The following is a 14,032-nucleotide window of genomic DNA, read 5'->3' as shown; positions in this document are numbered from 1 at the left end:
AGTAATTGAGGGCTTATTTGAATCCCGGGTGGAACCTTTTCTAGTAAATATAGCGAAAGATATTGTGGACACCCTCAAAACATGCGTGAATAACATCATGAGTAAATGCGACAAGGTCGACAAACTCTTACATGAGCGCTATGTACACTGTGATCCGCACTTTAAAAACAATCTTATACCTGAGCAACAAGGGAGGACACCCCTAACAACTAACGACATTGCCAATGTGCTAGTCAGCCCGCACATGCAAACATTTAGCACCAACCGTGCCACCATGGATACAGCAGATGATGACAAGATTGCTTCATCGAGGGGGGCTCAAACAGTGGCCAGTGCGGCGGAAGGGGCAGCAAGTGTGGCACCAATTTCCTCAAGACAGGGGCACAAACTCATTGACCCTCGTAAAAGACTGACTCGGGCAGTGCATCTTCCACCGGACGCTGCCCGTTTAGTTGTTATTTTGACTGGTATCCCGCGTCTCAAACCACAACAGATCGAAACTGAACACGAGCTTTTAAACAGAACTAGAAACTGGTGCTCACAGTTCAGCAGCGGGAGTGTGGATGTGGGCAGACACATCATAGCTACTAGGAGGGTGGATTGGGTGGGCAGGAGGGTGAAATGTATTCCTGGGGATTGTGTTATTGTTAATTTTGACAGAGGTAACATAGCAGACACTCTTCTATGGGATGGTTCTGAGCTAGTCGGTGACGGTATCAGACCACTCCCACTAGGGTACTTTTATCCCCCTCCCACACACCTATCCCACACCCAGATAAAGCTGGCTGGACAAGGGCCCCTCCACATATATCATACCAAACTCAACAGGCCTTACTGCGGGTGAGCTCCAATCCCGTAGTAGCCCCACCCACCCAAGTACACCACATTGGCAGCCAGGGGGCAGGGATCTTACTCACTAATAGGTTCTCCCCCCTTTCTTCGGACTCCCCTCTGGATTCCAATGATTGACAACCATCTAATGTGCCCCCTCTCACGGAGGCAACCACTGCTCGCAGGAACTGCCACATATCAGTAGTAAGCTGGAACATCGCTGGGTTAGGGAAGAAAGCCACGGATGCTAGATGGTTAAAATTTGTGTCCCAATATGAGATTTTCGGTTTCCAAGAAACATGGGACGCCAGTGACAACTTTTTCCTGGATGGGTTTTGGAGCTTTTCAGTCAAGGCAATCCCAGGGGAGGGCGGAAGGCACAAAGGAGGGTTGCACATTCTCTTCTCCTTAAAACTGGCAGGGGTTACCACAAAGATTGATTGCACCTCCGATAACATCCTCTGTATTGAGTGGGTCAGGCCAAACTCCCCGCTAATCCTCATAATTAATTTCTATAATGCCCCCACAAGAGATAGTAACTGTTCTCATTTGAAGTCCCTTTCTCTGTTTTTATTCTCATACAAGTCAAAGCAACGCGCTCCATTCGACATCCTGTTATTGGGTGATTTTAACGTCCATCCATGTGGCTGGGGTTGTTTGTCCACGGAGGTATTGGGCCCTCCGGGAGCTGTTAGTCCTCACTTTGAGCACACCGCGCATGGGGCGGACCTAGAAAACCTACTTGCCAATTTAAATTTATATGAGGCTGAAGGGTCCTGGGGTGAAGTGAGGGCACCGACTTTTGTAGGCAGGGATGCCAGTACAATTATCGATTATATTTTCATTACTCCCGGCCTAATCAACATGGCGGTAGTCTATGATGTGTGCACTTCCCCTTTTAGCTACCATAATCCTGTAGTCTTGACACTGGACACGGGCGACAACACTGCCACCCAGGTTGAGCGTCTGGGGGTCGGTGGAGACGCCCTCGTCCCTAGGGAGCAGGGCCGCAGATTAAATTGGGCAAAGGTTGTCCCGGAGAACTTCTTGGACAACCTTGTTCAGAACAGACAAGCTGACATTAAAACCTGCATGGAGAGTACAAGTGAGGGAACGGCCATTATTACTTCCTTCACCGCCATATGCACACAAATTAGCCATGACCTGACGTCCACAAAAAACCTAGTGGTTTCATCTAGCCCCAGATGGTTCGACAGGGAGTGCTCACAAAAACACAATGCTCTGCTCCAGGCTCTTAAACATCAGCCCAGAGATAGGGAGTTGGTGGGCCGGCTCAGAAAAGAATATAGGCAGGCTATCGAGACACGTAAAAAAACAATAAAAAGCGAGGCCTGGGACAGCTTAACATCGGTCAGCGTACTGAGAGATAGTTCCCAATTTTGGACGATCTTAAATCACCCGTATTTTGCCTCCTCTAATAACACTGTGTTGGACTGCGTGATACCAGAGGATGACTGGGTGAACCACTTCAGTAAAATTTATAACAGTGCAGATCTTTTAACCACACCCCATCCCCATCAGCCTCCTACCGAACCTCCTCTCTTGTCCTTTTCCGAATTTGAGGTTATCAGGGCAATTGAAGAAATGACCAAACATAAGGCACCGGACCCAGATGGAGTCCCTGCAGACTTATATAGCTGGCACTCACTATTCTGGGCCAAAATCCTTACTAACGTTTTTAATTCAACTGTCATTGTGGGGTTCCCAAAAACCTGGTCCACCTCAACCATCATCCCTATATTTAAGAAGGGCTCTAGATCGGACCCGGCATGTTACAGGCCGATCTCGCTAATCGACGCTGCCGTAAAGATTCTTGGCAGAGTCATCTTACACAGATTAGGCGACATTATTAAGGAGAAGGGGGTGCTCTCTGACCTGCAATACGGTTTCAGGGAGAAAAGAGGTACAATAGAGCAGTGCTTGAACCTCCACATGCTGATCAGTAAATACACCATGGCCAAGGAGGGTCATTTATACCTGGCCTTTATGGACCTTTCCTCGGCCTTTGACTTGGTCAATAGGGCCAAGCTATGGACCATACTGGCTGGTATTGGGATTGATCCCCCCCTAGTAGATTTCCTGGCCGCACTCCATGCAGACCTTTCAGCTAATATCAGAACTAACCGTGATGGCAAAACCACCAGACCATTTAGTTCCAGAAGAGGTGTTAGGCAGGGCTGTATCTTAGCCCCACTCCTGTTAACCATCTATATCAACTCCCTAGATAAAGCCCTGGAGGGGACCACACCCAATATCCCTTATGTGGGGGGGTCCGCAGTTCTCGTACTCCTCTATGCGGACGATGCGGTGCTTTTAGCCCGCACAGGGGTGGGGTTACAGAGGCTCCTTAACGCATTTGGTCACTTTATGTCCTCTCTAGACCTTTTGGTCAATAACAAAAAATCACATATTATGTTGGCAGGGAAGCGACCAAGGTCAAAAAAGTTGAAATCCTTTAGCTGCTGTGGAGAGGGGATCTCGAGAGTACAAGTGTTTACTTACCTGGGAGTGATATTCGAATAGAAGGGCTCTTGGTCCCCACAGGTGGATGCGAAATCCTTAGCTGTCACCAGATCCACCTCTGCACTTTTGAGTTTCGCCAAGCGTCTTGGGTCTCGACCGATGGAGGCATTATTGAAGGTTTATAAAATGAAATGCTTATCTATAGTCTCCTACGGAGCCCCACTGTGGGGCCACGCAAACTGTGGCAAACTACAAATAGCAGAAAATCACTTTCTCAGGTCCCTGTTGGGTGTTCCACAATCCACACCAGTCCTATCAATACACACTGAATTAGGGCTGGGTTATCTCACTGACTCGCTCCAACTAGCGCCCCTCGTGTGTTGGACTAAAACTTTGCTGAACAAGGACATTGCTCTGAACCACAAAATCCTCAGGGATTGCATGACCTTGGATAACGCCTCAAAAATCCCATGGTTGGAATACATAAAGGGGGAGATGGGTAGACTCGGCAGACCAAATCTATACAGCCACCCAAACACTATACTCAAGGGAGATTTGAAATGGATCAAAGAAAACTTCATGAGGAGGGCAGTTCAAACACGGGAGGAGAAAGAATTAATTAAACCAAGAGTTAAAGCTAACTTTCTACTCCTGACTTCGCCCCAAATTGAACCTTATTTAAAAATCGTGAGCAGACCTTACCATCGTCACCTGCTCATTAGATTCAGGTTCAATTTAATCCAATACTCCCTGGGCGATTTTCCTGTGTGGGGTGTTCCTGATGAGTCTCCCCTGTGTAGCAGTGATAACTTCTCTGAGCAAACCCTCATGCATTTCATTATGTTTTGTAGCCACTACAAAGCGAGTAGGTCGAGGTTCTTGGCACCCATTTTAAGAGACGCAGGTTTTGTCCAGGTACGGCCTGCTTTACTCTACCTTCAGCTATTAGGCAGCACCAGGACAATTCTCGGGGTTGCTAGCTTCCTTGTTGCTGCTATGCGTACAAGGACCAGGATGCTATCCCCGAGACAATTGGAAGGGTGATCTTACCACTCTGATCTCTGGCTTGCTTTTTAACTTCCATGAATTTTACTGAATTGTTCTGCCTTTGTAACTCGCATGAATTTTATCAAATTGTAATTAACTTTTATATACATGTTGTTTTGTTGCTTTTATGATTTTAAATGTAATCGAATAAAGCTTGTTTTGACTTGACTTAACTTGGCTCTCCGGTGTCTGTCAACATTCTAAACAGTCCGGTGCGGCCGCCATCTTGTCTCTCGGTAGGATCGAGAGACAAGAGGAGGAGAAAAACGAAGGGGGAATTTAATGAAAGGGGGCAAGGTAGACTCCTCTTGACCCCCTAGGAATGATGTTGGGGTTATTAAAGGGTCCCGTGGGGCAAATAAAAATGTTTTGATTTTTCGCGGTAGAAGCGCTTCTCGGTTCGCGAACCGGGTCGCAAACTGGTAGCGAAACGAGAATTTTGTCATTTTGTGTTTCGATTTAATTAAATTACAAGATGGAGGAAAAGCAATGTGAGTATTGGGTATAAGGGGGTATGGGAGACGTATCCTGACCCCCTATGTTTTCTGAGGGTGGTTGAGGAGGTTCATATATGTTGATACTTGTCTTACGGCGGTTGCGCGTGAGCGTTTTTTTTTTTTTGCCGCTTGACTTCTGTTAACGTTTGATTCGAAGGAAATCAGGAAGTGTTGACCGCCATTTTGACACTGCGAGTAAATATATTGTTAAAAATAATTGTTATAAATTAATTCGTATTGATAAACATTGTCTGCGCCATCTTGCTTTTTTTCCAATGCCACACTTTTGTCGTGCACGGCAGCCATTTTAGATGCCTTGACCAGACCCACTCCTCAGCATGACTCCCCACCCTCACAAGCATCTCCCCCACGCACTGGTCACCCCCGCTCTCTGTCTTATGCATGGGCCATAAACCTCCCCCCATCTGCGCTGCTCTTCCCTGAGAATCACACCCTGTGCCCGCCCGACACCACCCTTTCACCCTATTCACTACCGCACCCTCTGACACTCCTCTTCCTCTGTGTCCGATTGTCCACGCCGGTCCCAGGCTATCACCTAGCCCTGCGGATGTAGTTTATGGCCCCAACTGTAAAGAATCACCCCTGTTCAAAGGAGTTACAGTAGATCAAGGCCCCCACCTCATGAGATCCGTCACACCACACGTGTTCCTACTATCTGATAACGATCCTGTATTGTGATTGGGGAGGGGATTCTCACTGTAAGGGTGTGTGGGACCGAGCCTGAAGCGGAAGATTCCAGGGATGCCTTTTTGTACATCAAAGTCTTCACAATTATGTGTCACATTAAAAATATATAGCACTCCAACAAAGTAGTAGTATTATAACACTTTAATAACTTATAAATATATACAACGCTCCAACAAAGTAAACACGTTAAAAAAAAACTTTTTAAAGAACTATTTACATGACATTGCTTTAACCAGGATAGACAAAGAAATGACACAGTGATGTAAAAGTTTCTGAAAGAAATGCCAAGAACGTCCCATGTGAAAGTGAATTTTATCTGGCAATTTTTTTCTTTTCCTTCTCATGAAAAGAAAGTTAATGCCAGGTTCGTTACCTGCCTCATCTGCAAAAAAAAAACTCTCGAGAGGGACCGAAAAAAAATATAGCTATGGTAATCATACCATGCATCGGCACATGGAGAGGTGGCACCCTCTTCATTATTCTAAAGCACAACTTCGAGATTTGGCGGATAATCCCCGACCGGCAAAAACATCCACCAATGACTTAGCAATAAGTGAGTCAGAGGCAATGGAAACGGTCCCAAATCTGTAAAAGAACTTTAGGCAGATGAGATTGACTTGTGTAGCATGTGGAAAATTAATTTCATGCGGAGAGATGAGTATTACTTTAATAAATAGATCATATGAAAATCATCAATGTCCAAAACGTCCTAGAAAGTAATTTTTGTCATTTTTGAGGAAGAGAGATAACCTACAGTGTACGGGGTCGTTTTTGATCGTACTAGGGGGGCCAGGTGACATTCGTTCGGGGTGGCTTAGGGGCAGTTAAAACAACTTCCCTGTACAGGTAGCATATAAAGTAGAGGCTAAATACCAGAATCTTTATCGATTGCTTTATGCTGTACAAAAATGAAAAACACATACAACAAACCTGGACCATTCATATTTTCAATGTTTCTGAGTACTATACTTTTTAACCCTTAACTAATTGAGCTGCTTCATTTCACCTGCTTTTTAAAAAAAAAAAAAAAAATCGGAAACAGTGGCCATTTATTCGAAACTTACCAATCTACGAGTTACAACTACGTTTGCTTTTTCAAAAACCTTTAATAAAAATGTTGGTGCCCAAATACGGGCCTACAACCCCGTGGGCCGGCCACGGAGCAGGCTGGAACTGTAAATGGGGGGGGGGTATTTATTTGTGGAAAACATAACAGAGAGTCAGTGGTCGTTGACTTCATAGTAAAAAGTGCGACAAGTGCAACAAAATCATATCGATAATTCATTGTGAGCAAGTACCAAAAGTGTCGACAATTGGAACCTTCAATAATAAATACAGTAATCAATGATGCATTAGAACTTAATATCAATTCATTGTTCGAACGTGTAATCAGTACCCGTCCCATGTCAATACATTGTTCGAACGTATAATCAATATCCATCCTGGATCAATTCATTGTCCGAACATATAATCAGTCTTATTCCATATCAATTCATGTGCTAAAAACTGCATACATATCTCATGATATCAAGGCTGAGCAATCGGGGCACAACAAGGAGTTGAGAGTTTCATTTGTACCGGCGCTATTTTGGGTGATGTCAGGAAGGTCCAAGTATAGTCAAAATGTCTCCACCAACTCGTGGTTGGACCGGGACCTCTTTCGGCAGTCCAAAAGTTTTCGTTGAAGGGTAGCAGAGGGGACTGCCGACATGAACCATCAATCAAAGTGGGGTGGGAGGCAACAATCTCTCCTACCGGGTCATACTGGTGTACCACCGGAACTGATCAAGTTGGTAGTCTTGCAGGATTTTGGTCATTTCAAGACTGAGGCCGGCGTCGGCATGAGCGCGCCGACGTCCCGCGGCTACCTCGTGGTCGTTCCATGGGTGATCATGGCAGTCATTTCCCATCGGGGGTGTCTGCGGGGGTCGGGGGCCCCCGTGGCTCTTATAGAATCTTCAAAGTTGAGGAGAACCTTTCTGGACGCAGGACTCATTTTATAGTTGAACTCAGAAGCGTCGTTGCACCGGAACAGTGGACGAGACCCCCGCTGGGTGAGCGGAGCATCATTGCCTCACAATAGTGGACGAGACCTTTTGTTGGGTGAGTGGAGCGTTGGGGGTGCAGATGAGGGGCCCCCAACTGGGGGGGTGGGAGAGGCTCGTTCGCGCCGCCTCTCCCTCCCAGCGCACCCCACGCCGACACCTGGCGTTGATATCCGTGATGTCCGGACCAGGCGATAAGAGGGGGGAGGGGTCGGAGGCAGAGGCAAGACATCCCCCCCGTGGCCTGCAGGGCGCCGCTTCAGGACCGAACGGGGAGCTCATACCAAGACGGGGATAGACCAGGAGATACGAGGGGAGGGGGGGGGGGTCAGTGGCATGTGCAAGACATTCCTCTCCAGTGTTGTCGCAGCCAAAGAAGATCCCGTCGGCCTCGGCTCCTCTCCTGGTGCACCTTACGCAACGACCCTTTTGATGGGTGAGTGGAGCATTGGGGGTGCAGCTGAGGGGCCCCCACCTGGGGGGGTGGGAGAGGCTCGTTCGCGCCGCCTCTCCCTCCCAGCGCACCCCACGCCGACACCTGGCGTTGATATCCGTGATGTCCGGACCAGGCGATAAGAGGGGGGGGGGTCGGAGGGAGAGGCATGACATCCCCCCCTGTGGCCTGCAAGGCGGCAGAAGAAGGGAATCGGGAGACCAGTACATTTCGGGCCATCCACGCCACGGCTGATGGTGGTTAGCTAGGCCCCGCCCTGCACGTTTCGAGGCCTCATCTTCCGGATGGGGGTAACCGTGGCCCTGTTGCACTTCGGGAGTTTCCGGAATGGGGGTAGGTATCTGCTGATTTTGTATCTATTTCATGTTACCGTTAATGGGCGTGGCGGGCGGTGGGACAGACATGCTTGGAGCAGTGGGGGGGTGGCGGAGCCTAGCTACCTTGTGGCTGCCGTAACGTCAAGCTTGGCTTCTTTCACTACTTTCATGTTTCTTATTTCTAGCGAAGTCAAAAACTCATCAGTGGCCTACTGATTTTGTTCGATTTCTTTCCCTTCCTTTTCAAGTGTGTTTCATGCTAAAGTTTCTGTTTAACAGGATACAGTGATTACTTCGTTTTTTACATATGTCTTCTTTATTAGGGGTACTCTCCGGTTGAGCCAGATGATGTACCTCTAATAAATGGTCCGGGTGGAACTAGTTTCTCAATCAGTGGGGAGTAGATGGGCATGACAGATTACAACGGGGGACAAAGGTCCGCATTACCCACCCTTCACTACTTGCAAAGACTAGACAGAATATTTCTATTCCACGTTATTTGCAAACAGAGAATACCTCGAGAGAACTATTCCTTGAACAATAAATGTCCAGCCAATCAATCAATCAGTGGGGAGAAAAACAGGCATGACGGATTACAACGGGGGACAAAAGTCCGCATTACCTATCCTTCACTATCTGCAAAGGGAGACAGAATATTCCTATTCTTCTCTGTTTGTAGACAGGGAATATCTCAAAGAGCGATAATCGATAAAAAATTAGTAGGATTATAACACTTTAATAACTTATAAATATATACATCGCAACAAAAACAGTAAACACCTTAAAACATTTTTTATTAAAACAGAAGCAAAAATGACAACTAACAGTAGTGGTATCCTGGGCGGGTGATGGAACTGGGATTGGTAATGGAAAAAGATCTACAGAGAAAGGTATTGGTGAATTATACTTCTCCGGAAATTTAAAACTCACAAATGTTTTATTTGTGTAATCGTTTCAGGTCAAACGGATTGTGGGACAATGTTCAGAATGGAAGAGTCACCAAAAGGCAAAAAGTTCCGCTTGACCCCGGGAGCCGGCTGCCTATGTCGGGTGCGATCTCAGGCCACACCAGGGCAACAAGACTTGGGGAGGGGGTCGGAGCCAAGCGCCTTCTCCGAGTCCGTGCCATCACACCGCCCCTCAGGGGCCTCCGTCAAGCGGTTTAGGGAGGTACCGTATCACATTGTTTTCAAATGCAGTCAGGTCCACAAACGGCCCCCACTTACTTTGAGAATAGTGAAGCTGCAGCAGGTGCAAATAAGCTTTAGACAGTGTTACAAGCGCTGCTCATAACTCTGAACTATGGCACCCAACATCCAGGACTTATGCCATTTGTGCAAGGCAGTGACATCGAAGCAACTCAGGGACCAAAACCATGAACGTACACTCATGTATGAAAATCTTACTATTGATGCTTGACTGAGGCCAAGGAGATCAGAGTGCATGAGTCTCATGCTCGATCGATTGAGCTAGCTGGATCGGGCAACTAAAAGTATAAAATAGTTATGTAAATAGTTATTTAATAAAATGTTTTACCCTGTTACTTTGCTGGTGTGTTGTATATATTTATAATATTTGCATAGGGTTTGTCGTTATTTTGGGTGGGGTGGGTGGCGGAGCCGAGCTGTCTTGCAGCCATCATCGTGTGGAGCTCAGTTCATCTCACCAGTTTCGTATTTCTCATGAGGGGTTGTTCTTAATGTTTCTATTTTAGCGAGGTCAAAAAGAGATCCCATTAGTGGCCTACTGATTTTGCTCGATTCCTTTTGTTTTTTTAAACAATTTTTCACTATCTGCAAAGACTAAACAGAGTATTGCGACTCTGTGCTTGTTTGTAAATAGAGAATGAACCAAAGAGAACCAATTCTAAAACAGTAAATGCTTGGATAACAATCAATCAAATGGAGAGAGAAGCAGGCACGACGGATTACAACGGGGGCAAAGGCCTGCGTTAACTACCCTTCACTATCTGCAAAGAGAGAGTACTCCTAAGAGAAAAGCGGGGGGGAGGGGGGGCAGCGTTCAAAGCACATCAGCGTGCATAAACACGAAAATGTTTTTACCTATCACGTACTTGACATTTGACAGCTTTTGATATTTGCTATTAAAAAAAACATTGAAATTCACTGAAAAAACCATAGGTTATAGACCATATATAGTTAGAATTAGCATTTACAAAACCTAGAAAATTCACTGAAAAAACCATAGAAATTTGAATATATAGTTAGTTGCAATAACTATATATCGCGCACCCGCAATCCACTGCTGATGATGTCACATATTACATCATTCATGACATGGTCAGTGACATCACTGATGACATCACTGATGACATCTCAAATGACATCACTTTTGACATCGCAAATGACATCACTGATGACATCTCAAATGACATCACTGATGACATCACTGATGACATCACTGATGACATCACTGATGACATCTCAAATGACATCACTGATGACATCACTGATGACATCTCATTTGACATTACTGATCACATCACTGATGATATCATTCATGTGATAATACGATGAACCTCTTCAGACTCTAATATAACCTTAGATACAATCAGTGTAAACAGACACTCACAGACTGTCACTCATCCATGGAGTTACTCACACACCTAGTCAGTCATGCAAAGAATCAATCACACCTCCATTTCCTCAACTATACAGTTATACACACCTTACTTAATCAAACATATACTAACACATATTTACTTTCTTATACAATCACTGATGCAAGTTCACAATGATCCATACAGCCACTCACACATTCACTGGCTCTTATGCACAGTTATTTATATATGTCAACCCTTACATCTACTGTGTTTTACATATGTACTTACTTTGACATGCAGCACTGAGAAATCCAATCACTCACCAATACACTCATGCAGACAGTCATCCGCCCATACAGCTGTTTATACATGCACCTTTGAACCCATACATCTACTAAATCAACTGCTCACACATCTATGCACAGAGTCACATACCTCCCAGCCACCCCGAAACACACACTCACTCTCCCATACAAATATTTGGGCAACCAATCAATAACCCATATAGTTACTCATACAGCTACTGATCAACACATGCAGCAGTTTACAGAACTACAGAAATAATGATGCACAAATTAAGACAGTTTAGTCACTAACCCATGCACTCAGTGAGACACATTTAATCATTCTCTCATACAGTCAGTCATGCACCTACTAAATCCTTCATCCAAACACTTATACATCCACTCATTCTTCAATATGTAAGACATATTTTAACTTTACAGAAACATACAGTCACTGGATGATGTCATCAGTGATGTCATCAGTGATGTCACTGACCATGTCATGAAGGATGTAATATGTGACATCATCAGCAGTGGATTGCGGGTGCGCGATATATAGTTATTGCAACTAACTATATATTTGAATTTCTATGGTTTTGTGCAAGTAAATTAAGGTTTTGTAAATGCTAATTCCTAACTATGGGGCCGATTATGATCGTGGACGGACTTGCGTCTGTCCGCGATCATTGAGGAGGAGGGGACGTCCGCATGGGCTGCGGAGTCCCCTCCTGTGCGATTAGGATGTGACTGCCAGGGTGGCGGTCACATCCTCTATTTTTAACATTGCGGCGGGTGCGGCTTCAAGCTGCACCCGCGGCAATGTTAAAAATGCACGCATTGCATTTGCATGCAGAAAGAGGCAGGCACCGCGTGGTGCCTGCCGCTTTCTGCATACAAATGCAGGGGGGTACCATAGGTACCCCCCATGTGCACCCCCAACCCCCCCTTCACCTAGGGGGCCCGCAATGGGCCCCCCGCAGTGAAGTTACACATGCTTTTCCACGGCGGAAAAGCCGCCGCGGAAAAGCATGTTTGCAGGCACATACTAATCTGGCGGACGGTGTCTGAGAGACACCGTCACCAGATTAGTGCTTTTCCTCCGCGGTTGTAAGCCAACCGCGGAGGAAAAGCTGCGGACGGAAACCAGGACCCACCAGCCATCCTAATGTGGCGGTGGGTCTTTGGTGGGTCCGCTGCGGATTTTCAGCATCCTCCGGCCCGGCGGTGGCTTCCGCCGGCCCGGAGGATGCGGAAAATCCGCAATCATAATGAGCCCCATTATATGGTCTATAACCTATGGTTTTTTCAGTGAATTTTCTAGGTTTTGTAAATGCTAATTCCTAACTATATATGGTCTATAACCTATGGTTTTTTCAGTGAATATATATATATATAGAAACGGACTCTTCAATGCATTCAAACACTGCTGGCACACAGTAACTTTATTTATTTAGTCCATAAAAACGCAATGCATGCGGACAAGATGACACGTTTCGGCCAACGATGTGGCCTTGCTCACATATATATATATATATAACCACAGATAGGTCCTTCCAGGATCTCTGGCCCATAGTCACATGGCTCGAAAAGCCGGCAGAACAAGAGCCGGACGTAATACCAAAATAGCCAATTCAAATGAAACGCACACTCAGGAGTAGATGCAAGGTGCAGGTTTAATATCCAGTTGTACTGCTTTTCAACAGCAGAGCTGTCTTGATCACACACAGACTGAAAATTAAGACTCCATTACATAGGCGTGTGGAAACACAAACATTGGATTTAGATGTTAAATAACAAATACAGTTGTGACATAGTGGCGGCCATCTTGAAACATATACAGGTGTTGTATTAATGCATACAAACCCACCTCTGACAACAAAAAATTATATGTAAACAAATTTTAACAAATGTTGTAACGAAACAGCACATTGAAATAGAACCAACTAACTCATATCTCTCACAGTAGACATTGGTGCAGGACCGTAAAATGAACAAAGATGCCCATGAATAATGGCAAAACAAAGGCTGCCTCATGTAAAATTAGCAAAGTTACGAATGCCTAACATTGCTGGGGACATGAAATAAGCATCAAGTGACATATCAATGCATGGTATGTTTCACAAATGTGAAATTGCCGAAGGCTTAGTGCACGGTTCATTTCAATAAACAAACTACATCAGGGCACACACTTTGTGGCAACATATTATGTCCATCCTCAGGACTTGTCAATGTGTGAGTATTCACAGTGATTCGGTCAGCCACCACACCCCATTATCATTGTCAAGCTGCATCAGGAACTTCACAGGACAGGAGGTGGAGCAGAACGTATCAGGTGCAGGGGTGGGAAAGCACTAGGGAAGCTGCCCGGCAAACCCCATTGCAACACCACAAACTCTTATCCATTCACTGTCCTTAGCGGCCAACTAGCCTGCCAGCTAACTCCAGTAAGCCCCAGATAGTGGGGTTGCTGAGAGGTGGACGCAGGCCATGCCCCCTTTCTCCACCACTCTGCAATTGCACCTCCTGGTGTGCTCTTGGTTGGGGGATGAAGTCCCCTTGCTTTCTGAGAGTCCCTAGGGGGAAGTAGCCCTCCTGTTATCTCTAGTAAGCCCTACACAGCTGGATTGCTGAGAGTGGTCGTAGGCCAAACCCCTTTTTCACACCACTCTGCAAACGCGCCTCCTGGCAGACTGCTGCTCGGTGGATGAAGTCCACTTTAGTCCTGAGGTCCTCAGAACCCAAGAGGACCTTATCGCCCCACCAGCAATGCATGTTTGCAGAGTAGTGTAAAAAGGGGCGTGG

Source organism: Lissotriton vulgaris, chromosome 2_1 (assembly GCF_964263255.1).
Source record: "Lissotriton vulgaris chromosome 2_1, aLisVul1.2, whole genome shotgun sequence".
Classification (NCBI taxonomy): domain Eukaryota; kingdom Metazoa; phylum Chordata; class Amphibia; order Caudata; family Salamandridae; genus Lissotriton; species Lissotriton vulgaris.
This window is presented reverse-complemented; position numbering follows the sequence as displayed.